Here is a 25,892-nt window from a genome sequence, read left to right on the forward strand (position 1 = left end):
TGTTTGTGAAAATTTATTAACATTTTTCAAGAATACAATTTTTCAGGAATTTTTTCAAGCTAGTTCAACAAACGGCAAAGCTTCCTAATTAAGTTTAATAATTTATATTACAAAACGGGTTTATTTAATAATAGCCGACAATTAGCCGTTTTCCAAATCCAGATCATATCGTCTAAAATGTATTAAAATGCAATTAAAAACTAGAAATTATATCTACTATCCGTGCCCAAAAGGAAAGGTAAAGTTTTTTATTTTTTACGTCTTCGTGATTTTTTTTCTAAAAAAGCTATCTGACAAAAAACATTCAACTTATTTCTTGATATTTGACATAGTTTCGCGGAAATTCGCGGTTTAATAGGTCGAAAACGACTCACAGTAGTCAATTTCACGAATTTAGGACAATATTTACACCTCGAAAACCCAACAAGCTACGGCAATGAATTTCGTATGTAGCTGTTAGTAACAAAACTTAAGATTTGTATCAAGTTCGAGTCATATTCGTCAACAGGAGGTGGTACTTTATTTGAAACTAGTACTATTAAACTTGTTGTTTAAAGCGAGTTAAACAAATAAAATATTGTGTAAGCTATTAAAATAATGAGAAAGATTCATATCATAAATTTCACTCGAACTGTGTAACCAAAAGTGGTTCCTTATCTGACCACCATCTATCATTTTTTATATAAACTAGCATTTTTACTAGATACTAGATATTTATTTTATAACGTAGAATGTTGTGCTGATTCTGAAACTGTCTTCAGTTTTTCTCTATCACGTGCAGTTTTCGAAATATACCCAAAAATGTGGAAAATCGTAAATTTAAAAAAATAGTAACGGTTCATGTTCAGTATATTTTTTATTTTGCATAGTGTGCTTCTGTAGCTATATAAACATGAAAGTAGAGATCCAGACGAACATTTTGAGGTATTGATGGCATAAATTGGACTCTCCGTTATTTTGCTACATTTTTTTATCACTTAGGCCCACTACTACCACTCATAGTTAAAGTCTCTGATAGCGTTATCTATCAGATAGCTTAAAAATTGGTTACTACCATTGTATATATCTTATAGATACCGCTATCCAAGGGATAACTTTTGAAATATCTGTAACCCGTGGATTGGGTGTCGGATAAGTTGCTATCTAAGGGATAACTGAGGATACCTAACCTCAAATAGGATTTATACTGACGTATAAAATTCGAGCATTTTACTATTTCAGTTAAAATAAGAAAAATAATGTAAACTTAAATAACAAACTATTAATAATTAACATTAGATAAAATCATCATGGATAATTTCTTCAACATTGGAGATGAAGAACAAATTTTTGAAGAAATCAAAAGCGAAAGGATAATAAGGAGTAGAGTTGACCATTTAAATATTCATTCAGATGTTCTATAATAAAACCTTCATCCATGACGTAAGTAATTTGTTGATTCCTATTATTTAATGTAAATTCATCATAATTTTAGTAATAATGCTGTACAGTCGTGTTCACGGGAAATGCGCAGTCAAGGTCAAGCGCTGTTATGAGATCCGACATGCCGCTGGCTAACCTGGACCGCCACAAGTCCCTTCTCCACGAGCTTCGTGTGCGCTCGGCTTAGCCCGTTTAGCCAGCGGCATGTCGGATCTCACAACAGCGCTTGACCTTAAGTGCGCATTTCCAGTGAACACGACTGTACCTTCTTCAAACCGTTTGTTGCTGACTCTTCGGTTTTATGCAATAGGTAACATGTTGCTATCCATAGCAGATTTTGCAGGAATGAGTGTACTATTGGCATCAAAAATTTTTATGACGCGAGGTCATGTACCGATTGATAAGATTTACATCGGGTGCAATAGCAGGAATAGAATCGACAAAATGATTATTAATATCATTAACGCGTTTGAGGTAATCGGGGACACTGTTAGTTTTGGATTTCGAGTGGATATTCAGAGTTTTAAACACTTTCCAAAGTTCATTCCGATTAGTTGCCCGAATTCTTGTATTAATGTACGACTTCTTTTCATTAATAACTGCCGTATTAGTGAGGTTACGCAATTGCTTATAATAATTAAAATGTTCAGGATTACGGGTACGTTTGAATCGTCTCTTAGCAGAATCTCTCATACTCATCATAAGCTTTAGATTATCCGTCAACCACGGAGCAGAAGGCTTTGAGAAACACCTATGCGAAGTTAACCCCCAATTTTTCTAGCCCCAAATTAGATAGGATTTTGCATGTATAGTATTTTGATTATAACAAGAGAACCAGTCAACCGATTTCGATAAACAATGTCTCATTCGAAAGCTCAATCCTTGGCCAATACGAAAGTGTAATTGCCTGATTCGAAATCTCTTTCAACTCGAATAAAACGTCAAAATAATGCGAAGGTACACGAAAATAACACAAAAATGACCTTTTTTAAGTGGTGATAACTCGTAAACGATGTACCCGATGATCAAGATCTATACGTCATTCGATTCGTCATAGTTTCTTCTATCGAAATCACAAAATGCCCGATTTCCATCAACATCTCGATCGAAAGTATGATCTACAATGAATACGAAGGTGGAAATGCCCGATTTCAAAATTTACTAATTACCTGCGTACGGCTATTGAAATGATTCCGTGAATCTGCCGACTGGAAGTCTAGCTCCCAAAGTCGATTGAGATATACACTTAGTCACAAAAGTCTTCGTACAGGTGAAAAAACAACAAAATAATCGATTATTTATAAATTTTGCTACATTTCGTTATCGAAATGTATAATATAAAACAGTTAATAACGTTTTATGGACAAAATAAAGTATATTCTATTTAAATAAATAAATAAGTTAAAAAAATATCGTTTTTTGATGTCATGAAAATGTTCGTACACTGATACGACACTGATCTTGCTTCATTATGATGATTTGCCGATTGTTAATTTTCGGTTCACTTCGTTTAACTTTGGTATATCGTAAATTTTGACTTGTTAAGACGTGTTCAGTGCGACAATTGCATCACATTTACAACATCAATTTACAATGAGCGCCCATAGAAAAGAAACTAGTGAAGAATTAAGAAATTTAATTGTTAAATTCAAAAACGAAGGGAAATCGTTGAGCACAATCTCAAAACATGTTAATAAACCACGATCTACAGTGCAATATATCATAAAAAACTTCAAAACTAATAATAATGTGAGTAATAAACAGGCAGGTCGCCCTTCGAAGTTAAACTCACCGGACAAACGAAATATTATTCGTAAAGTATTAAAAGAACCAACTTTGAGTGGTCCAATATTTTTTAATTTTTGTTATTTATCTATATTTAAAAAATACAGATTTATTTTTGGATTCAAACCATTAGCTATAACACTTAAATTAAATAAATAAAAAGTGAGTAATAATATTACTATTTTTATATTATAAAAAATGAGTATTGAGGTATAACGAATATCTGCGTATTTAAGATATTATCATACAAATGTTGTAGCACTTCGAATTTCAATTCTTATCCCTTCTATGACTTTAATTCCGAATAACTCACTAGTATACATGATGTTTCTAAATTGATGCGAAACACCCTGTATACTAGTGAGTATACAAATTGAAATAGTATACAAATTTAAATTGATGCGAAATTGATGCGTTAAAGAAAACAGGAAACACGAAAGGATATCCACCCAGAATGTATTCGTCGGCTGTTACGGAAGCATGGTTTTAATGGAAAACATATGCGGAAACACGGTATTGTTTAGTGATGAATCTAAATTTAATATTTTTGGATCGGATGGACGGGGTAAAATATGGAGAAAACCGAATACTGACTTCAAACTCGAGCATCTCTTACCTACACAGGAAAAAATATAGAGTAAAAATCAACTCTAAAACATGGTTCAGATCGGTCCAATTTATTTAGAGTTATTTTTTTGCACTATACAGGATGGTCCGTTACTAATGGGACACAGAGCAACAGTGAATTCCTTACATTAAATTATTACGATTTAACCCAATTTATGTTAGTCCAATTGTTAATAACAACGAAGATACAGATGGTTAAAGTTAATACTTTATTTTCGTTTTTCTTTAATAATTTCGTTGTCTCTTACATTATGAACATGAAAATTGGTACATTATCATTTTTTAATACAATAAATAATAATTTGGTGTTAGTTTTGATTTATCTTTCAGATGGCGCTGTCTACCTTAAAAAACCACCCTTAAAGTAGTCATATCTTTTTCATCGTTAAAATTTTTACAACTCACATAACATAAAACAGTTTCTCAGACATTTTTACATAAATTTGGTATACCTATCAATATTCTCTAAAGTTCTCCGTTCCCGAGATAATCACTGTTTAAGGGCACTTTGCAAAATTTAATATCTCAGTAACATCAGTTGGCGTTGACAAAGTTTTTATTTAGTCAAACACTAGACAATCAGTTTGACATTCAGTTTCATTTTACGCTCAGTATTATTGTAATCAATGTATTTGTTACTTTGAAATAATGCCCCGGCATAATTTTTTTTCTAACACGGAAATGCGTGATATGGTGTGCATATACGCTCAAGAAAAGTTTAATGGAAGGGAAGCGTGCAGAAGATATTTATTAAAATACCCCAACAGAAGACAACCAAATCACAAGTTATTTAAAAATTTGTATGACCGCTTAGGTGAGACTGGTTCATTTCGTCCTAAATGAAATACAGGTCGTCCAAAAAAGATTTCCGTTGATGAAGAAGATGAAGTTTTAGTACGAGTTAGTAACAACCCAAAAGTTAGCTCTAGACTATTAGAATTTGCTAATTTTATCAAAAATCGGCAAAATTCTGACCCATCGTTTATTGCCAACATTTTATTTACTGACGAGGCGACATTCACTCGTAGTGGGGTTTTTAATTTTAAAAATTATCATGTTTGGGAAACTGAAAACCCACACATGACACGGCAACGGCATTTTCAACATAAATTTAAAATAAATGTTTGGTGTGGGTCCGCGGGAATTACCAAATAATTTGAACGGCCACAATTATTTACAGTTTTTGCAAAACCAAGTAGACGATATGTTGGCTGAGTTACCATTAAATATTTGGACTGTCATGTGGTTTATGCAAGATGGAGCACCACCCCATTTTTCCAGGCAAGTGCGAGATTATCTCGATATGAATTTTTCACGAAGATGGATTGGCCGAGGTAGTCATTACACTTGGCCACCACGAAGTCCCGATTGTAATCCTATGGATTTTTGCGTATGGGGATTTGTAAAATCCCTTGTTTACAAAGGCAATCCTGAAACTCGTGAGGAACTGTGGCAAAAAATTGTAAAGGCAGTGGATATCATTAGGAATGAACAAATATTATTTAACATAAGAAGATCATTTTCTAAACGGATTGGAAAATGCATTGAAGCTAACGGTGGTCACTTTGAACACTTACTCTAATGCAGTTCATTTTAATTGTTATTATTGTTTCCTCTTTTTGTTCGATGTTATTATTATTAAAATGTTTAAATAAATTATAGTCGTTATTAAAATCGATTTTTAATATAGTAATTATGTTAATATTTTTGTAACATCAACTTATGTTTGTGGATAGTTAAATTATATCTGAAAGATAGATCAGAACTATACTAATTTATCATTTATCATCTTAAAAAGTAATAATATAAAAATTTTAATGTTCATAATTTAAGAAAAAGCGAAATTATTAAAAAAACAACGAAATTAAAGTATTAACTTTAACCAACTCTATCTTCGTTATTATTAACAATTGGACTAAGATAAATTGAATTAAATCGTAATAATTTTACGATTTAACCCAATTTATCTTAGTCCAATTGTAAATAAAGACTTTTTCACCGCCAACTAATGTTTATTGAGCATAGTGAAATTTTGCAATGTGCGCTTAAACAGTGATTATCTCGGGAACGGAGAACTTTAGAGAATATTGATAGGTATACCAAATTTATGTAAAAATGTCTGAGAAACTGTTTTATGTTATGTGAGTTGTAAAAATTTTAACGATGAAAAAGATATGAGTGCTTTAAGGGTGGTTTTTTAAGGTCGACAGCGCCATCTGAAAAAGAAATCAAAACTAATACCAATTTATTATTTATCGTCTAAAAAAATACTAATGTACCAATTTTCATGTTCATAATGTAAGAGACAACGAAATTATTAAAGAAAAACGAAAATAAAGTATTAACTTTAACCATCTGTATCTTCGTTATTATTAACAATTGGACTAAGATAAATTGGGTTAAATCGTAATAATTATATGTAAGGAATTCACTGTTGCTCTGTGTCCCATTAGTAACGGACCATCCTGTATAGTGTAGGTGAATAGATTAAAAATTCACACTAAATAGTGAGAAGATGGTGTTTATTAAATAGTGTAAAATCGTTACTCTATAACAGTGTATTATATGTAATCTAACTAGATATTGTCGTGACTCTAATTAGATACATTTCTAATCTAATCAGTGTAAATTATTAAAAATTCGCTCTAATTTTACTCTATTAATTGACAAAATATCACTAAATAGTGTGTATCTTTCACTTATTAGTGTTAATTTTTAATAGGAAGTGGAATATTTTTAGGGAAGTTTTACGTTTGTAATAAAAATCAAAATTATAAAATATTTCTTTTTATTTTTACTTGTAATACAGGGTGATTCATTAGCTCTATGACAAACTTTGGCAAATGAAAGGTGATGCGATTCTAAGGAAAAAATGTTATATGAATATGGGTCCGATTCATTTTGGTTAAAGAGTTACAAGCCTTTGAAAATTTTACACAGTTTAATATTCAAATGAAAATGTAACATAAAAAATAAGTTTAAAAATTACAAAAATTGTTCGAAATGTCCGCCTTCAGCTTGAATGCACGCCTCACATCGACGAAGTAAAGATTCTATCACACGACGTATGATATTTGGATTATTCCGTATGCTATTAGCTGCATCTTGAATTCTGTCCGTAGTTGCTGACGGGTAGTAATTTCTACATGCTACACAAGCTGCTTCATGTGTCCCCAGAAATAATAATCCAGCGGATTTAGATCTGGGGATCGTGGTGGCCAGACTACTGGACCTCCATTGCCAATCCATTTGTTTGGAAAATGTTCATGTAACCAAGCGATGACTTCTCTTCCTCGATGTGGTGGTGCACCATCGTGCTGATACCACATATTTTGAACGATGTTAAGTGGTACGTCGTCGATAAAATCGAAAAGGTTATGTCCCAAGAAATTTCTGTACATATTTGCATTTAAGCGTTCATTTATCACCCTTACAGGTAGCAAAGAATTGTTAAAAATGCCACCCCAAACGTTTACACTAAACCGTTGCTGAAATCTTCCTGGTCTAATTGCATGTGGATTTTGCAAGGACCACACATGTTCGTTATGATAATTATTTATGCCGTCCCTAGTGAAACACGCTCCATCAGACCACAGAACTTGGGAAATGAAGTTATTATTTTGAGCATGTTGCTGAATAATCCAGTGGCAAAATGCTAAGCGTTGCTCAGTATCTCCAGGTAATGCTTGAACATTTTGGCGATGAAACGGATGTAACATTTCTCGATTCAATACACGCCATACAAAACTTCGGCTATACGTCGAGTACTAATTGAAGGGTCGTCAAGTACTAAATCAATAACACGTTCTTCATTTTGTACATTCACATCATGGGGACGAACGGAATGTAGTGGAGCGGGGTTACTTGTTTCTCTCAGTCTGCGAAATGATGCACTAAACACTGTATGGGCAGGTTGATGTCTATTTGGAAACCTACGAAGGTATTCTCTTGCTGCTTGCCGAGCGTTTCCGTTACAAAGCCCGTATACAAAAATAATATCTGCATATTCTTCAGTCGTAAATACATGCATTTTCGTTTTCGATCAAAACTCTGACAATTATAAACTTTGAAACACACAGAATAGAGTAAATTGAAATGTTTGACATAAAGAACTCAGTTTTGTTATCACAGCCAACTCTGTATTTGTGTTTCATAATTATTGTTGCGATTGTTGCAAATCTTTACTTCGTCGATGTGAGGCGTGCATTCAAGCTGAAGGCGAACATTTCGAACAATTTTTGTAATTTTTAAACTTATTTTTTATGTTACATTTTCATTTGCCTATTAAACTGTGTAAAATTTTCTAAGGCTTGTAACTCTTTAACCAAAATGAATCGGACCCATATTCATATAACATTTTTTCCTTAGAATCGCATCACCTTTCACCTGCCAAAGTTTGTCATAGAGCTAATGAATCACCCTGTATATTGTTATAACTTAAATTTAAAAAAATTAAATTCTGTTTATATACATATACAGGGTGGTTCACTTTTTAATCGGGAAACTTTACTAGGATGTAGTACTTGCCAAAATAACATAAATTTTTTATATAAACATAGGGTCGCAACTCATTTATTTTCGAGCTATGAGCGATCAAAGTTGAGAAAAAAATTTACATTTTGTTTTGTATTTCGGCTGTAAGTAAACCGTAGAATTTGAAACTTTGTACGTATGTATTACTGGTTAAGACCTTATTTTCAAGCATACCTTAAACTTCCGCAGCGCCCTCTAAGGGGATGAAATTCATCACCCCCTTGATTTTTTTTATAATAACTTTTTAACGTTGTGGAATATTAACATAAAAAAATATGGGTTGTAAAGCTCATTCTTTTGTGGTACTTTTTTGTCTCTTTAGTATTTTCCTTAAAGTTAATAGTTTCCGTGTAAAAAAATAAAATACCGTGCCATGTACCGCTATGTGCCGTCATGTTTAGCTAAAATTATTCTAAAAGTTGGCTCTGAGAACTTGTAAGTTTCATTTACAGTGAATCCTCATAATTATTGCTGGTTATTAATAATTTTTGACGGTTATTGAGCAAGAGTATCAATTTTTAATATTGTTTAAAACAACGTAGTTTGTACCTTATTTATGGTTTTTCTTATGAAAATCTCAATTAATTGGTGGTATTTAGTTAGTACTAGATCCTAGTAAGTGCACAACTTCCATAGCCACCTACAAAGAAAAAAAAAATTTTATAATAGCAGCAAATTTCAAATTCTATTTTTGGTTTAACTTTGAAAAGCTCGAAAACAAAAGAGTTGCGACCCTATGTTTATATCAAAAACTTTTATTATTTTGGCAAGTACTACGTCCTAGTAAAGTTTCCCGATTAAAAACTGAACCACCCTGTATAACATATATAATACTTAATTCATTTTAAAGTTTCCACCGAGTCACCATCAAAACTGCATCTAATGACTCTTCTCTAAGTTTCCTATATGTATAGTTGCACATACTTACCAATCTTCACAAGGAACTCGTATGTAAAATCTTCCGGAAGTTCCACTAATTTCACATCATGAATGTTTTATTTTGGCAAACATAATTAAAATTAAAATAATCGTTCTTTCTTTTTATATCGCGTAAATCAGGTCTCGAGACGCTATCGAGTTCCGACTCGTTTAGTAGATGATCGTTAAATTTTAGCTGTATCACACCACATGTTGATCACGTGGTACCGACGAGTAATCCCGAGCAAAATAGTGCGGTGCCTACGAAGTACCCGAAGGAAAAGTACATGTCTATATAGTGTAAAATTTAATGTTTTATATATTACATAACTTCACTAACATAAGTAAAAAAGAACTCTCCTTTAGAGAAATGTAAAAACTACTCTATTAAGTGAATAATATATCGTCGGTATACAAGAGAATGTGACCAAGTCCAAAATTTTAGATTTTTAGGTTTCAATGCTCATGTACCGGAAATTCAATATTATTTTTCTGGAAAAAATGAACAAGTCCAAAAATGCCATAATAATGCTTATAATTTCAAATTCCATAATGACCAAGTCCATTTTGTAAAAACCTGTACAGGAGAAAATGACTAAGTGGACTTAGTCATGTTTTCTTGTCAATATTTTTATCTCTAGGATTTGTCTTAAATTAAGATAGCCATACATTATGCTTAACGAAAAAAAAACGAGAGAAAAGCTACAGAAATATGATGTGACAGACAGGGAAAACAGAGTGACGTTTGAAGTTTAAACAGTTTATCATAACAATAATTATTACTTAAATCAAAATAAAATTGTGTTCTATGTTATTAGACTTAATCTTTGGTAACTATCTACACGTATTACAATAATTTTGTTTTTCGGATATTTAGTTTTAAAAAATAATAAGCTAATGTAATAATACCTTATTTTAGTGGCAAAATGAGTTGTTCGAAAAATTATTATAACAACGCACAAGAAATTATTAATGATCTTAGGGATGTTCCGGTAGAATTTGCTACTAATTCTAGTAATACAAGCCCTACGACTTTAATAATAAATGAACCGCTAGTAAATCCTACGCAAGTTATAGCAAAACGCAGATGGGTAATAAAAAATCCTCAAGGAACAAAACGTGAGAACAACAAGTTATTAAAAAAATCGTGTTTAGCGTATATTAATACTAAAGGCAAACAAATGCCTGCAAAGTCCCCTAGAAATGTAAATTGTGACAATTGCCGCTACAAATGTACAGAAGTATTTCCTGCAGATCGTCGACAAGATATCTGTAAACAGTATCACAGTCTATCCTATGACAGACAAAAGGACTTTATAATTAATACCGTTGCAACTTCTGAATGCCGAAGAAAACGAACGAGGGACTCTAGTAGACCTGCAAAAAATGTCTCTAAAATGTATACATTTGTTAAAAACGGAGAAAAGAAAAGAATTTGTAAAAATTTTTACTTAATAACCTTGTCGATAAGTCATGGACCGGTTGATTCTGCTATAATGAACATAGACACAAATGGAATAAATCATTCAATTCAAGATCGACGAGGAAAAAGTTTCCCAGGAAATAAGACTAAACCTGTCATTTTGAATGAGGTGAAGAGACATATAGAATCATTTCCTGTGATGGAATCACACTATTGTAGACGTGGAACTACACGGAAGTATCTTGACTCTACCTTATCCAGTCTTAAAAAGTATGAATTGTACAAAGATTTACAGATCAGCAATCAAAAGGATTTTGTTTCTCCAATAACATATAGGAGGGTGTTTTGTACGCAGTATAACTTATCTTTCTTCAATCCAAAGAAAGATCAATGTTTGCTGTGTGTTAAAGAAGCTAAATCTATTGAAAAATCAGAAGAATTTCTTTCTCACATAAAGCGAAGGGATGATGCTAATAGAGCAAAAGATTTAGATAAACAAAGAGCAATTCATGACAAAACTTTTGTATCAGTAAGTTTTGACTTACAGAGTGTCCTGCAAATTCCATGCTCCGATGTATCACCTCTTTACTACAGTCGAAAGCTATGTGCATACAATTTAGCAATTTATGAAGCAGCTCCACCAAATAAGGGATATTGTTACCTTTGGTCCGAAGTTGATGGCCAACGAGGAAGTTGTGAAATAGGTACAGCTTTATTGAAGTGGTTTAAAACTTTACCTGATACTGTCAAAGAAGTGTCACTTTAGCGACACGTGTGGCGGCCAAAACCGAAATAAATACATTGCGGCTCTTTTGTTGTTTGTAGTCAACCAGTTACCTATAGAGATTATTACTCACAACTTTTTAGAAAAAGGTCACTCGCACATGGAGGCCGATTCGATGCATTGAAAGTGCAAAAAAATACATTCCTGTATTTTGTCTTAATGATTGGAAGACAATTATGACACTAGCAAGATCCAAGAGAGGCAAAATTAAAACTTCTGGTGCCTACATTGTAGAGCAAATGACTTACCGTGACATTATTGACTTGAAAGCACTCAATACATCTGTACTACAAAATACAATTCGGGATGAAGGAGGAGAAAAAATAGAATGGTTAAAGATCAAACAATTAAGGTACGAAAAAGAGAAAAAAAAGTTTATAATGTTCCGATACAACATACAACTATGATGAAGAGTATAAAATATTTAACATTAAAGGCAAAGCAAAAGGTAGGCCTAGTAATAATATTCCAAAAGAAACTGAGTTAAAGAAATGTTATACTGAACCCTTGCCTATATCGATCAAGAAGAAAAACGATTTAATTCAACTTTGCCGTAAGGGGGTAATTCCGATCGAATACCATGAAAGACAAGTGTCCAGAACCCTCACACAATGAATATAGTGATGAAGACCTATGAAGTTGAAACTAGTTACTACTACTTGTTTAATTATAGTCTTTTTTAAGTTTAAATACATATTCTAGAATCTGCATTGTTCATAGAAACCATTACAAACCTATGCAGTAGACTTTTTTAATTTAAAATACATATTCTAAAAACTATATTATTTATAAAAATCATTATAAACTAATCTCACGTAAAATAATTGATTTTATAATAAGAAGCAAAAATTAGAATACTAATAACTCAAAACCACTATCTGTGGACTTAGTCACTTTCTCTTGTATACTGCCGATATGAACTCTATATTAATATTAAATATAGTGTACATTAGAGTTATTTTTACCATGTGATATTACAATTTTTACTCTAATTCTTTTTACCAACTACTCTAAAATTTTTACACGACACAATTTTTTCCTGTGTACTGTGAAACACGATGGTGGATCAATTATGGTTTGGGGATGCATGGCGGCGGCTGGGGTAGGGAATTTGGTTTTTATTGATGGAATTATGGACCATTTTTATTATCTTAACGTATTAAAGGAAAATTTGCGTGCCAGCGTTGATAAACTAAATATAGGAAGGATATGGATATTTCAGCTATATTTCAGATCCTAAACATTCAGCGAAGATAGTTAAGGAATGGCTGTTGTATAATGTTCCAAAGCAATTCAATTCCCCACCTCAGTCCCCTGACCTAAATCCCATAGAACACTTATGGAACGAAATTGAAAGAAGAGTGAGAAAAAATAGGATAATGAGCACAGCCTCCCTTAAAGAAGCGATTTTGAAAGAATGGGAGAATATTACGCCCGATGTTACTAGAAACTTAGTATCGTTGATGAAAAACCGTTTAAAAACTGTTTTAGAGCAGAAAGGTGGACCGACACGATACTAGTTATTTATTTAATAGGAATTTTTCTTCAATTATTTTGTTAATAATTCGTTGTACAAACACTTTCGCGTGATCAGAAAAAGTAATTTATGTTTGTTATCTTTTTTAATTCTTACTAGAAGCATATATTTTAATTTTAAATCATTATTAATATGTAAAATGTTTCATAACAGTTATAAATAAATAATTATTTTGTTCATAAATACGAATTTCTAGCCTGTACGAAGACTTTCGTGACTAAGTGTAAAACATTAAAATCAGTCAAACCGTTCTCTAGTTATAGTCGATTTAGTTTAAATTAATTTTTTTATATTGGGGGATAGACTTTCTTTTGCAGGACATTGAAATTCGATTAGTGCGTTTTATTTTAGTAAAATGACGTAAGTTTTATTTGAAATGTTTCGAGAAAACGAGTAATTTTTTTATTGAAAGGTTGAGTTTTAAAACCAAAAAACGATTTAAAACCGCTTCGCCCCGTCGTCTTTACATTTTATGTTTATTCACCTCCAGTATTCCTTCTTCCCACAATAAATTAAGGAGGGGATGTTTGGAAGTTGATTCGCTAATAACGCATTTTAGTTGATATGCGGGCATTTAAGGGTGATAAAGTAGTTTAGAAAAAAAGACTTATTACTTAAATTAAGTGATAAATGCGTGCTATATTTATGCTAAGTGTTAGGTGATATTAGTGATGTGATATAGGACATCATGGGATTGCTATTTTATGGATGTTAAAAGGTATCGTATTAATTCATTTTTTTGTCACAATAAATTAGTTGATCGTTTCTTTCCAGCTGAGCTTCGAAGTAAAATCCAAAGAAAACAACATCAATTCGGTGAGTCGTTTTCAATTTTATTAATTGATCAAAACATATCGGGAAAATTCGCGATTTGAACTTTGTAATTTTTCCAGATAAAAACCGTTTGAACGCTACTCCTTGGATTTGTGCTTGAAAAACGGTACCATTCAATAAATTTTTGCATTTTGTGCTTGAAAAATTATAAAGCTTTAATCAATATTGTCAAAACATGAAATAATTTGAAATTGAGTGTAAACCACTCCAAATAATACTAGTATAATTCAAACTTTTTAATGGGGGAGTCTCTTTTTTAAATTATGTTCAAATTATGTGGTATTTCAATTTAATCTTTTGCATATTATGTTTTCATGATATATTTACTTATTTAAAAAGAATTGTTTATACAAAATAATCTTTACATTGTTTCTCAACCAAGTTGGTACGTGGATTGTCTAAGTTGCTGGTTGACATCCTTGAAATGATCTGAAACTCAAAAATCAAATTATGTTTTTTTCTATATATGTAGGTACTTGTGTTAAATTGGCACTAATCAGAATCAAAATGACATTAGTCAAAATCATATTGGCAATGTCAATTTCAAATTGGCATTAGTCAAAATCAAATTGACATTAATCAAAATTAAAATGGCATTAATCAATATCAAATTGGCAATAAACAATATCATATTGGCATTAATCAAAAGCAAATCGGCATTAAACAAAATCAAAATGACACTAGTCCATATCGTATTGGCACTTATGAATTTTAAATTGACATGGAAATAAAATTATATATCAGCATTAAATAAAATGAAATGGGCAAAAACATTTTATTGACTTACAAACACAGTAGATAACAATTATATTACTTAAGAAAGTAGGTAACGTTATGTTTTAAATAACACTCTTAAAAATTTATATCTTGCATATTCAATGGAGAAGGGATAAATCGTTGGATGTGGGCAATAAACATTGCGCAATTGGCAACAGTAATCTTGTCCATATTATTATGAACGGTGTTCTCTAATTTCTACATTCGATATTCTGTTTGAGTCAGATCATCCCGGTCAGCACCAGCCAAGATGTTATTTAGCTGTACAGCCATATCTGCTTTTACTTCTGCTTTTAATGCAGTCCACGCTTGTTCAATAGGATTAAACATAGGGCTGTACGGACTTAGTCGTAAAAGTGTGTGGTGTTCAAATTCGTTTTCTGCAAAAACCTCTTCAATAGTAGAGTGGCATGGAGCATTATCAATAACTAATACAACTCCAGTTTGGTAAAGGCCTTGCGCTCTTCTTAGGCATTGCCTCACAAATTCATTTGCTTCCGGCTTCTTGAAAGAGCCCCGACGTAGTTCGGAATGAATTAGCCCCATGTTTCCAATGCATCCTATTAGGTGAATATTCGACCCTCTGCAACCTGCAGACACTGTTGTGCAGCGAGTCCCTTTTTTTGAACGACCCTGAGTCCGCGATATGAACAAATTAAAGTTTGTCTCGTCCATGTATATGATAGGTATATTTTGTGCTTGAAGATCCAATAAATTTTCTACATAAATACTCCTGCTTGTTTTCGTTTGAATACTATTCGCGTTCTCTGGTTCTCTACGAGCAGTCTTCATCATCCATTATCCTACATTTATCGTATTATCATACATCAATCCATTGAGAAGCTGTCGAACGCATTCGTTGGAGTCATTGAGTGCAAAATCTTCACGGATTTTTTCACTCAGTCCTTTAAGTGTAATTTTAGGATTTTCTTCGACTGAACGTTCCATGAATTGACGGTGCTCATCAGTTATTTTAGCTCTACGTTTACCTCCTCGCCGCTTTTCCGGTTGTTCTTGGTTGTTAACCCATCGATACGCGGTTCTTTTTTGGCACCTGTAGTACGTTTGCAAGATTACGCCAGTCACCATTGGCATTATACAAAGCGCAAATCTGTGTCCTCAGATTTGCAGCAACATTTTTCTTTAAATAAGGCATCTCGTGTGAATATAATAGTTGAAATCTCGCAATAAATTACCATAAACTTGACAATAACCGATAAGTTAACAATTGTTTGACACCGATTTATATATTTAATTTTCATGCCATCTTGATATTGTTTGGTGCCAATATGATATGGACTAATGTCATTTTGATTTTGTTTAATGCCAATTCGCTTTTGATTAGTGCTAAATTTGTTGATTAATGCCAATATGGTATTGTTTATTGCCAATTTGATATTGACTAATGCCATTTTAATTTTGATTATTGTCAATTTGATTTTGACTAATGTCAATTTGAAATTGACATTGCCAATTTGATTTTGACTAATGTCATTTTGATTCTGATTAGTGCCTATTTGTGCTTGAAAAGGTATAGAACTAAGCAAAAAAAATGTTATTGGCAAATTGGCGCCTAGTCAAATTAAGATAATCGATTTTGTTCTTCAAATCGATAAGTTTATCTCAAAAAGAAATCATGTGTATATCGTATCAGTTTCTCTATAGATCATACGATAGAAAGATACTATTTGAAAGTGCAGTTCAAATTTTAAGTCAATCGAATGAGTAGTTTTTTAGGAATCGTGTTACTAGATGTAAAAAGGATGTTTCGAGAAAAATGCACTTACAGTTTCATGTAATACAATGTTATGCGTGTATACACCTTGTTAATTTAATGTTTATAACTTCTACATTCAGCCAGACGCAAGCTTTTCATTTGCGATAATAACAATAATAATAAGCTTAATTTCCATCTTAACAAAAATGCACAGAAAACGTCAAATAATATTCAAACAGTCTGATTTAATCTACTGTAATGGTTCCAGAAAAAAAATCATTTATCGAATACAAGTTTCGTTCTAAAAGATGTTGTTTGAGATAGCTTTTGAATCCCGTGGATGGCTTTATTTTCAAACTATTAGGTAGATGGTTGAAGAATCATTTGAAGTTCGAAAACTGCTCTCAAACATTTCTTCTGCGCTATGAAGATACGACTTAAATCAACCGAATGACCCCAGAAAATGACCCCATACCGCAGTCGCGACTCAACACATGCGTAATACGCACTTGTAGCCGCTTGCACTGATACTACGCGCGAAATAGTTCTCAATTCATAGCACGCCCGATTTATCTTGATAGCTAAATCGTTAATATGCTGTTTCCATGAAAGATTCACATCAATTTTAACACCCAAGAACATCACCTCTTCTGCACGGGTAAGTTGTTTGCCATTGAATTGCAAATTGATGTCACAGTTGGTCGCTGCAGCACTCCCAATCATCATAATGTTTGTTTTTTCAATATTAAGTTGAAGGTTGTTGTTAGAAAACCAGTTATACAGTAAACTGAGGTTATTTTGTATTTGTGCTGACAATTGCTGTTTCGTTTTCGCAGTTGATACTGTAGTAGAGTCATCCGCGAATAATATTAGTAAATCATCAATTACTCCAGGAAGATCATTGATAATATCGATCCTTGCGGCACTCATTGTAGAACCCGTACCCATTTTGATGCTAGTTCATTTCCCTTTTGATCATAAGCGATAACACACTGTTCCCTGTCTGAGAGGTAAGATCTGAACCACTCTAGCGCAATACCTCGAATTCCCATCTTCATTAAAAGGGTGTCGTGACGAACACTATCAAACGCTTTGGTTAGATCCATCATTATGCAACCGGTAAGTTCGTTATTGTTTATTCCAGTTAGAATTTTTTCCATCAACTGAAAAATTGCTCTGGTTGTAGATCTACCCTCAATATAGCCATTTTGTGACTCATTCAGTATTTGATTTTTGTAAATGTAGCTTTTAAGTCTCATCAGTACTATCTTTTCAAAAACCTTCGCAACATTAGGTATTAAAGCGATTGGCCTATAATTCGAAAAGTCTGATTTGTCACCTTTTTTATACAATGGCTTTACTAAGGTTCTTTTCAGGTGGTGTGGATAAGTTGCAGAAGCAAATGACAGGTTTATAATACTACTTAAAGGTTCAGCAAGATAATCGACGCAAGCTTTAGAACAGAGATCGGAACTTCGTCGTAACCAACTGCAGACGTATTATTTAAAGACATTATGACTGATTTTATTTCACTAGGATCAGTCAGATAAAACGCAAATGATCTGTTTACGTCGATATTTGTTTTTATAGTGTTGTGTACTTGTACATTAATCATTTTATCAACCGCTATATTGGCAAAACAAATATTTATTGCATTCAACAGTTCATTATTACTTTTGTAATTGTGTTGAAAATCACATAAATCGAGATCTTCAGATTGCTTATTTTGTCTGAGCGTATTGATGGTATTCCATGTAGCCCTTACTTTATTTTTAGCTGTTTCTATAAAATTGGTGAAAACAGTTCTTTTTGATATCGCTATTTCGTTTCGAACATGTCGGGAGTAAATATTGCAATATTCTTTATCAATTTTACCCATTAACATTCCTTCATATAGTTGACGCTTCACACGCGTTTTGTTTTATATTTCTTTTGTTAACCATTTATTAGTAGCCGATTTAACATTGGTTTTAATTAACTTTTTCTCTGATTTTTTAATTATGCAATTATGTATTACATCTATGAACTTGTCATATAACTCGTCAGTCTCTTTATAGCTACTTAAAAAATTCCCATCAATTATATGTATTTCAGCATGTATTTCTGAGAGAATTGTATTGCCAAATATACGTTTTTTTTAGCATTTTTACTTGTGTGTTGCCATCTATAGTTGTTATTGGAAAAGATATCTTCTGCGCTGTATGATCGGAAAGAGTTGAAATGATTACTTCACTGTTACAACTTTCTATGTTCACATAAATATTGTCAATAAGTGAGCTGGAATATTCAGTTATCCGTGTTGGTTTGTTGATAGTTGGTCTAAGATTGTGTCGGTTAAGCATATCTAACAATCTGAGAGTATTAGTATTTCTATTTTCTAGATTTATATTTAAATCACCAGTTAATAATAATTTAGTTTTCAATGTTTGCGGTGAACATTCTAATAGTATGTTCTCTAAAATGTTAAAAAAAGTCTTCTATATCCGATTTTGGTGATCGGTGTTGTAATAATAACCATTACCAGCAGTTTAGTCTTGTTTGATTATCGTATTGATCGTAGAAGAGTTTTTTTTAAACAATTATAAAATAATGTTAGATACTATACACTAGTGAATTTCGGTACATTTTATTGTTCTTTAATGTTCTAATCCTAAACTATCACTTGTAAAGTCGATGCGAAGTAATTTTAAAGATTCGATATTAGATAACCTCAATTTAATTTTTTCAAAATTATTTATTTAAATCTTTATCTACCCGGATCATACCTATTTATTAGAACGATAAACTTAACTTGGTTAACAAAGAAAATAATTAATATTTGTATGGAATAATGAAATTTGGATGAAAATTTACAAAATTAGTTTGAACATATTGGAAAATTTATAGTTGAGATCAGAAGAAAATGAATGGATATTTGAAAATTGTTTTAAAAGAGCATCAAAACTACGAAATATCACGCATAATTATAAATAATTTTAAAAATTTAAATAATAATTTGACAAATTGAATTAGAGACATTTCAAATGTCAAAGTTGGCTACATTGAAAAAACTAAGACACAAATTCCAAATCCATAAATTTAACCAATCAGGAGAGGTTATTTGGAAATTTAACATCCGAAAAACGGAATTTATCAACAAAAAGAGTGTGCTTCCTGTTGTCTAAAGAAACACACACATTTTTTTTGCTCTGCTGAAAATTATTTAAATCAACGTGTTAACGAGTTTAAAAAAATATATCCGTTCCTGTTTAACTCTGAAAAAAAACAATTCATCTTGTTCCTATTAAAGAAGAATATCCGTTCCTGTTCAATAATTTCGAAGAAACGATTAAATTCGCTCCTGATCAAGTAAAGCAATTGGTTCCGTTTCTGGTAGAAACCATCATCACTAGTGAAGAGAAAAATTGGTTCTCAATCCTGAAGCCAACCATCACCTGTCACGAAGAAAATATTATTCTGAGTTTGACCTCCAAGGTTCCCATAGAAACTAATTGGCTAAGTTATTTTTTTTTATAATTTATTGTTTTTGTTGATACATTTTTTAAAGAAAAAAACTCTTCTTACCTTCAATAAGAGAAGTTCTTGATAAATTCAATATAATTTTTGAGATTACTATTAAAATTTCCTAATTAATTTAATATTTGACGAGTTGTTATACATATCTGAGTTGATAAATATTACTTCGAATCAACTAATTTAGAATATTTATTTATATAATCAGTATATTTTGTTAATTTTGTCGACAACATCTCAATTTGATTGCACCTTAAGTTGTGTACAGGGTGGGCAAATTTGGGTGTTATTATAGGCTATCTCAGAAACTATAAGAGATACAAAAAAAGTAGGTGCCATGTCCCGGTCTCTTTTTCCGAGACTAATCCAATCGCGTAAAGACCAAATCTCTATCTTCTTTTGTTTTTAAGTTATCGCCAAAAAGTCAAATTCTAGTGATTTCAAAAAATGCTCATATTTCGTTTATTTTTCAAATTAGAGAAATGGGGTTAATGCATTCTTAAGACACTTTTTTGAGTAGAATTTTTGAGATATAACATAAAGTTGTATTTTTTTAAATACAAACTATACTTTATTATGATATTACTGAAAAGAGCATATTTTTAGCTTTCCAATGATGTATCGCACGCATGATGTTTCTGCGGAAAATAAGCGTTATTTTTCAATTTTTAAAATATTAAAGATTAAAATTCAAATTTTTAATTATAGTAGGCGAGGAAAACGCTAAATACTACTTAGTTACTATAGCAACGTGAGTTTACTTGTCATTTCATTCATGAATTTTGCGAAACAAGTTTCCCGTTTAAGAAGTTCCGCATTATCTTTAAATAAAACGATAAAATTAAATATAGAATATATTGGAGTCCGCTTTGAAGATGATACATAAGTCTTCATATCCCCATTCAAACGGTGTTTCTCCGAAAGTCCGCTCCCAGTTTATGATTCCTAATTTTCCTCTATCTCACTCAATTTCAAAAGAAAAGATTGCTGATATCAAAAAACTTCTACATCTTATGTTTGGGGAAAACTGGGAAAATACTACCGAAGATTTCATTCATTGATACCGAACTGTTCTAATCTTACAACCAGTAAGTTGAGTAGAAGAAGATGACAGTTTATGACTGTTTAGTTCCTGAAGTTGTCCATATTTAATTATTCATTAATTAATACATTTCTTGTATTTTTAATAAACAAACTTTAAATGCTAATCATTTTTTATTGGTAAACAAAGTCAGGGATAAGATGCTGAGAAATTTAAATTAACTATTCAAAGTTTTTATTCGTTGGTACAAAACCAACTTATCCTGAATAATGGTACAAAACCAACTTTATTCTGTCATATTCGTGCAAAACCATATATTATAGCCACTAGGTAGTATTTACTGTCCGGACACGCCTACTATAATCAAAATTTTGAACATTAGCGCTTACTATTTTCGAATTGAAAATTAACGCTTATTTTCTGCAAATACACCATACATGCGATACATCATTGGAAAGCTAAAAATATGCTCTTTTCTTTAACATCATAATCAAGTATAGTTTGTATTTAAAAAAACACAACTTTGTGTTATATCTCAAAAATCATCAAGTATATTTAAAACTTTTCAACGGCAGTATATTCTACTTAAAAAAGTGTCTTAAGAACGTATCAACCCCATTTCTCTAATTTCAAAAATAAACGAAATATGAGCATTTTTTAAAATCACGAAAATTTGTCTTTTTGGCTATAACTTAAAAACAAAAGAAGATAGAGGTTTGGTGTTTGCGGGATTGGCTTAGTCTCGAAAAAAGAGACCGGGACATGGCACCTACTTTTTTCGTATCTCTTATAGTTTCTGAGATAGCCTATAATAACACCCAAATTTGCCCACCCTGTACATGTTTGTCTTGACAGTATTACCAGAACCTGCCTTAACCCTGAGATAATTCGACAATTCTGTTTAAATATTTAATTTTTTTTTCAATTTAATAAAAAACAAATTATTATAAAATTTAGTAATGTTGTTTTCATTAAAATAATTCTTCTCAAAAGAAGAGGGACTATTTGCAGTCCATTTGGAAAAACATTACAGTATATACAGATAATCGTTACTTTTTGTACATTTAATTTTATAGCACTACATTCAATAACAAATTCTTTACTTTTGTCTTTTATATTCATCAGCTCCGTGTACTTGAGATCGTTACGTACTAGTATACAGCTGCCCCCATGTTGATTATTTACCCTTGAAAATGTTGAAGCCACTTTATAACCATCCACTAGTATTACTTCATCAGCTTTCAACCAATGTTCAGTCAAAGTTATTACATTTACAGTGGTATCTAAGGATTCTATGAAAACAAGCAGTTCATCAATTTTATTCCGAATACTCTGAATGTTCTGATGAATCACTGTGAAAATCATTGGATTGTTTGATTCGTTGGTAGTAGTTATGGTATTAATATAATTAGTAAAAGTAGGAGCAGTTGTTATAGATACATCATGTTCTTCTATGTTGATACGTACTCCTGATGGTCATAGCGTTGGTTTTTTTGTTTCATTTTGATATTCTATAGGTACTGATGTTATCGATATATGTCTTAAATTGTTGAAAAAGCGGATTTTCTCCTTCCAACTCATCCGAGTTTGAGGTTATATCTTTAGTACAATTACAGCAGATCCATGTTTTAATAGATCCGTCTTCTTTCATGGTGTTGAACTTTCCGACACTCACTTGTACACATTCTAGGTGGTAATTGTGACCACAATTTCCGCGACAAGCGATATAATCAGAATTTCTTTGTATGTTTTTAAAACAAAGCGCACATTCAATCGCCATGTTGAAATTTATATATATAACATTAAAATCGGTCAAACCGTTCTTTAGTTATAGCGAATTTAATCAAAATTAATTTTTTCGTATTGGGGACTAGACTTCCAGTCGGTAGATACGTGGAGTCATTTAAATAACCGTACGTAGGTAATTAGTAAATTTTGAAATCGGGCATTTCCGCCTTCGTATTCATTGTAGATCATACTTTCGATCGAGATGTTGATGACTAAAATTGATCAATGACTTATTTGATTAATTAATTTTTTTGTGTTTTAATCAAAATCCTTATATTGTATTCAAAATTGGTTGCTGGGCGATTTAGATAAAAATAAGGCAGATGGTACAATAAAAAAATTGCATATTTTGCATATTTTTACAATTTTTTTGATTGTTGCATAAATTGGCCTTTTACTGGCCAATTACTTGGCAATTACTATTTACTTGGCCTTTGATTGTTGCTTAATAAAATAAATATAATGACTGCGTGATTTTTAAATATGCGAATATACGCGTACCTTTTAGTTTAAAGCACAATACAGGATATTTTTGATTACGGGTTGGTTTCTCGTTTACAACGATTAACAGAAACATGCGGGGAATCCCTAGCGCTGTTGAGTTTAAGTTCAAGGAAATCCCCAACCATAGTTACTGTGGCTATGTTCAGTGTGAGTGAACATTAATCTACCAATCTATAACAACAATGCCTAAAGTGATATCGTGTCTTGTGTCCCAGTGGGTAAAAAGTTATCCCGAGCTAAATTTAAATAATGAGGAATTATTTTGTAAAACTTGAGCCAAAAATCATGTCGTAGCGTTTTAGCCATAGATTTAAGTTAAAAATTAGAGTTTTCAGAGGAGTTGCCAATGGTTTGTTCCGAAATTGTATTTCTCATAGACTTTTACACTAGGTTAGTTTGAAAATCCATGTTGCAAGTTTACAAATTTTGAGAATGGAAATTGAAACTTCTTACTTGCTTTTTGAAATTTATTTTAACGGTACCAGTTTCGGTACTGAGTTTTTCCCGAAACTGGTACCGTTAAAATAAATTTTAAAAAGCAAGTAAGAACTTTCAATTTCCATTCTCAAAATTTTATACTAGGAGTTAAAAAAATGGAAAACTGTTAAATTAAAACTAAATAAAACTATATTATAGAATTAAATTTTTTTTCTGTTAGAGTATCTATGGTTAATTTATTTAATTATTCTTTTTTAAGATAACGTGTGAGAGGAAGTCCCAAATAGAACAACATGCGAAAAGTGCAAAACATATACAAAAATGTGGCAGAAATAGATTGATAACAGCTATAAGAAAGGTATATGTTTGCATATTTCCACATATTTTTGCATATTTTTTGCATATTTTGAATAAAAAGCTTGCATATTTATGCGCATATTTCCTATAATTTGACTGCATAAAAATCCGAGCTCTAGTTATCACCACTTAAAAAAGGTCATTTTTGTGTTGTTTTCGTGTACCTTCGCATTATTTTGGCGTTTTAGCGGAATTCGAAAGGGATTTCGAATCGGGCATTTCCACTTTCGTATTGGCCAAGGATTGAGCTTTCGAATGAGACATTGTTTATCGAAATCGGTTGACTGGTTCTCTTGTTATAATCAAAATAGTATACATGTAAAATCCTATCTAATTGGGGGCTAGAAAAATTGGGGGCTAACTTCGCATAGGTTTGAGAAACGGAGAATTTTAGTAGGTGCAAACCAATCAAATATTGTTGTGATTAAATTCGAAAAATTAGAAACCTTATCATCTACATTATCAATATCGTAAATCTCCCATAAAGGTAAACTTTCAAGAGCACATCTAAATATAACAAGATCAAACCCCGAGTAATCCCGCAGTGCTCTGAAAATTGGTCGCACATTGTCCTCTTAAATTTGAGAAATTGTGCGGCTGGGTAAACACGGTACAATGCGGTTAAAAAATATGTCATACAATTGCGTTTATCGGATCCCGTTATCAGTTTTTCAAAGTTATGTTACGTAGAAATGTTCAATGATTAGAACGAACTTTGCCACAATTGTTTTTATCGAGCGGTTGCGAAGATATCGATCTCTAAAATGAGGGGCCTTTACTTTTGGCACGGATAGTAAGTAATCATTATTTGTTGTTGACTTATTATTAGGAAATCTTACCACTGCTATTTGTTCGAAGAAGCTCCACCACGATAATTAATAACGACCCGCTCGGTTATTGTTGTTTGAATCCGCTTATTGTTATTGTTATATTTTCTGTCTATAACTTTTTCCAACGCAACTGGAATTCCTGACTTGATGCACGAAGCGACTGTACGCTTGGTAGGCTGAGAATTGTAGGAGACTATTTGTTTAGAGTCGGGCATGTCTACGAGATGTAAATTATTGTTTTAGAAATAACAAACTTTTGTAGTATTTGAATTCGGGTATGTTTTGCCAAATTGGTCTTTCAACTTTTTCCGTTTAACTTTGCAATCCTTTTCTATAAAAGTAAAAAATATTAGTTCTTTGTAGCAATATAAAAATTATTTTATAAATATGTTTATACACACCTGGTAACTGACAGAAGTTTGCTGTGGTATGACTAATGAATGATTAGTAGTTGACACAACATACGCTTATGTACCTACCGTATGCTTCATATGTAACTCCCCTCCTGTCTAATTTGGAGATAAAACTAACCGTTTTTGCGCAATTTCTAAATGATACTCCCTCCCATAAATCATTGGTCATTGAGTACACCGTTAAAAATACGGAGTTAAATTTAACTCCGTTTTAACTACATTTGGTCGTTCCCTTGCGACCATCCGTATCCGTAGTTACACAGTCTATTCAGATTTCTAGCACTTCCGGTTATACCGGAAGTCGCCACCTACTCTATTTTTTTAAATGGAACACCCTGTATATTTTTACATATTTGGATTTGTCTGTTTTGAAGGTTTATAAATAACTTTACTTTTTGCAATTTGAACCAGCAATTCTCGAGTTATTCGAATTTTTCTAAAAAAATTTGTTCCAGCGGACATTTATTCAAAAATCATAGAGCACTCAATTTTTGAGATATCAATTTAGGATTCAGAACATGCTTAAACAACATGATGGAGTATGTTTTGGTGCCGAGAACGGCTGTGTAGATCGTTTGGTCACTTTACTATGATACGTTAACTTTTCGAAATTTGGAAGCATCATAACTTCATTTTTTTAAATGGCACCC

At 32.0% G+C, this 25,892-nt stretch overlaps 1 long non-coding RNA gene across 3 annotated transcripts; it reads right to left on the reverse strand.

Annotated features, from left to right (window-relative positions):
- On the reverse strand, positions 1 to 25,340 carry LOC139429782 (uncharacterized). Of its 3 annotated transcripts, none has more exons than XR_011640364.1 (3): positions 25,231 to 25,340; positions 24,839 to 25,160; positions 1 to 172 (listed from the first exon to the last, which is right to left on the reverse strand). It is a non-coding gene; the product is annotated as an uncharacterized lncRNA (long non-coding RNA). The 3 variants fall into 3 exon arrangements; XR_011640365.1 differs by lacking the exon at positions 1 to 172 and adding an exon at positions 14,168 to 14,292; XR_011640366.1 differs by lacking the exon at positions 1 to 172 and adding an exon at positions 14,168 to 14,298.
- Positions 25,341 to 25,892: the final 552 nt, after the last annotated feature.

The sequence above is a fragment of the Onthophagus taurus genome, chromosome 5 (genome assembly GCF_036711975.1).
Source record: "Onthophagus taurus isolate NC chromosome 5, IU_Otau_3.0, whole genome shotgun sequence".
Lineage (NCBI taxonomy): Eukaryota > Metazoa > Arthropoda > Insecta > Coleoptera > Scarabaeidae > Onthophagus > Onthophagus taurus.